The 2,485-nt window shown below is 48.9% G+C and overlaps 1 non-coding gene across 1 annotated transcript; it reads right to left on the bottom strand.

Moving 5' to 3' along the window:
* Positions 1-2,078: 2,078 nt before the first annotated feature.
* On the bottom strand, positions 2,079-2,193 carry TRNAL-CAA (transfer RNA leucine (anticodon CAA)). The gene is made up of 2 exons: positions 2,156-2,193; positions 2,079-2,124 (listed from the first exon to the last, which is right to left on the bottom strand). It is a non-coding gene; the product is annotated as a tRNA-Leu (tRNA).
* Between the last annotated feature and the right edge of the window lie 292 nt (positions 2,194-2,485).

Below are 2,485 nucleotides of genomic sequence, written 5' to 3'. Positions count from 1 at the left end.
ACAGATGCATCAAGATGGGGAGGCAAATCCATCAAGAGGAGGAGGCAGATGCATCAAGAGGAGGAGGAGGCAGATGCATCAAGAGGAGAAGGAGGCAGATGCATCAAGAGTAGGAGGAGGCAGATGCATCAATAAGAAATGGAGGCAGATGCATTAAAAATAGAGAAGGAGGAGCCAGATGCATTAAGAGGAGGCAGATGCATCAAAAAGAGGGGGCAGATGCATCAAGTGGAAAAGAGAGATGCATCAAAAAAGTAGGCAGATGCATAAAGAGGAAGCAGATGCTTCAGGAGGAGTAGGAGTCAGATGCATCAAGAGGAGGAGGAAGATGCATCAATAGGAGATGGAGGCAGATGCAGCAAAAGAAGGAGGAGCCAGATGCATCAAGAGGAGGCAGATGCATCAAAAAGATGAGGCAGATGCATCAAGAGGAGGAGGGAGATGTATCAAAAGGAGTAGGCAGATGCATCAAGAGGAGGAGGCAGATGCATCAAGAGGATGAAGCAGATGCATCAAAAGGAGGAGACAGATGCATCAAGAGGTTGAGGCAAAATCATCAAGAGGAGGAGGCAGATGCAACAATAGGAGGAAGAGGCCAAAGCATCAAGAGGAGGAGGAGGCATATGCATAAAGAGGATGAGGTAGATGCATCAAGAGGAGTAGGCAGATGCATCAAAAGGAGGAGGAGGCAGATGCATCAAGAAGAGGAGGAGACAGATGCATCCAGAAGAAGAGGCAGATGCATCAAGAGGAGGAGAAGACAAATGTATTAAGAGGAGGAGGCAGATGCATAAAGAGTAGGAGAAGGCAGATGCATCAAGAGTAGGAGGAGGCAGATGCATCAAAAGGAGAAGGAGGCAGATGCATCAAGAGGAGGAGGCAGATGCATCAAAAGGAGGAGGCAGTTGCATCAAGAGGAGAAGGCAGATGCATCAGGAGGAGTAGGAGGCTGATGCATCAAGAGGAGGAAGACGCATCAATAGGAGATGGAGTCAGATGCATCAAAAGGAGAAGGAGGAGCCAGAGGCATCAAGTGGAGGCAGATGCATCAAAAAGTTGAGGCAGATGCATCAAGAGGAGGAGGGAGAAGCATCAAGAGGATGAGGCAGATGCATCAAAAGGAGGAGACAGATGCATCAAGAGGAGAAGGAGGTAGATGCATCAAGAGGAGGAGGAGGAGGCAGATGCATCAATAAGAAATGGAGTGCAGACGCATTAAATAGAGAAGGAGGAGCCAGATGCATCAAGAGGAGGCAGATGCATCAAAAAGAGGAGGCAGATGCATCAAGAGGAAAAGAGAGATGCATCTAAAAAATAGGCAGATGCATAAAGAGGAGGCAGATGCATCAATAGGAGGAGGAAGCCGAAGCATCAAGAGGAGGAGGAGGCATATGCATAAAGAGGATGAGGTAGATGCATCTAGAGGAGGAGAAGGTAGAGGTATCAAGAGAAGGAGGAGGCAGGTGAATCAAAAGGAGGAGGCAGATACATCAAAAGTAGGAGGCAGATGCATCAAGAGGAGGAGGCAGGTGCATCAAGAGGATAAGGTAGATGCATGAAGAGAAGGAGGTAGATGCATCAAGAGGAGGAGGAGGCAGATGCATCAAGAGGATAGGAAGCAGATGCATCAAAAGGAGGAGGAGGAAGATGCATAAAGAGGAGGTGGCAGAAGCATCAAGAGGAGTAGGCAGATGCATCAAAAGAAGGAGGAGGCAGATGCATCAAGAGGAGGAGGCAGATGCATCAAGAAGAGGAGGAGACAGATGCATCAAGAAGAAGAGGCAGATGCATCAAGAGGAGGAGAAGACAAATGCTTTAAGAGGAGGAGGCAGATGAATAAAGAGGAGGAGAAGGCAGATGCATCAAGGGTAGGAAGAGCCAGATACATCAAAAGGAGAAGGAGGCAGATGCATCAACAGTAGAAGGAGGCAGATGTATCAAGAGGAGGAAGCAGATGCATCAAGAGAAGAAGGCATATGCTTCAAGAGGAGGAGGCATATGCATTAAGAGGAGGAGGAGGCAGATACATCAAGAGGAGGAGGAGGCAGATGCATCAAAAGGAGGAGACAAATAGCAGCTGTCAGAAGTGGGATTTGAACCCACGCCTCCATTTGGAGACCAGAAAACCCAGCTCTGTGTGGGGAAAGAAATCATTCTTGAGTCTGGCGCCTTAGACCACTCGGCCATCCTGACCAACTGAGGAGGCAGATGCATCAAAAGGAGGAGGCCGATGCATCAAGAGAAGGAGGCAGGTGCATCAAGAGGAGGAGGAGGCAGATGCATCAAGAGGAGGCAGATGCATCAAGAGGAGGAGTCAGATGCATCAAGGGGATAGGAGGCAGATTCATCAAAAGGAGGAGGCAGATGCATAGAGAGGAGGAGGCAGATGCATGAAGAGGAGGAGGAGGCAGATGCATCAAGATCAGGAGGCAGATGCATCAAGAGGAGGAGGCAGATGCATCAAGAGGAGAAGGCGGCAGATCCA

The sequence above is a fragment of the Dendrobates tinctorius genome, unplaced genomic scaffold (assembly GCF_039654945.1).
Source record: "Dendrobates tinctorius isolate UK_male_01 unplaced genomic scaffold, ASM3965494v1 ptg000044l, whole genome shotgun sequence".
NCBI lineage: Eukaryota > Metazoa > Chordata > Amphibia > Anura > Dendrobatidae > Dendrobates > Dendrobates tinctorius.
This window is presented reverse-complemented; position numbering and strand designations above follow the sequence as displayed.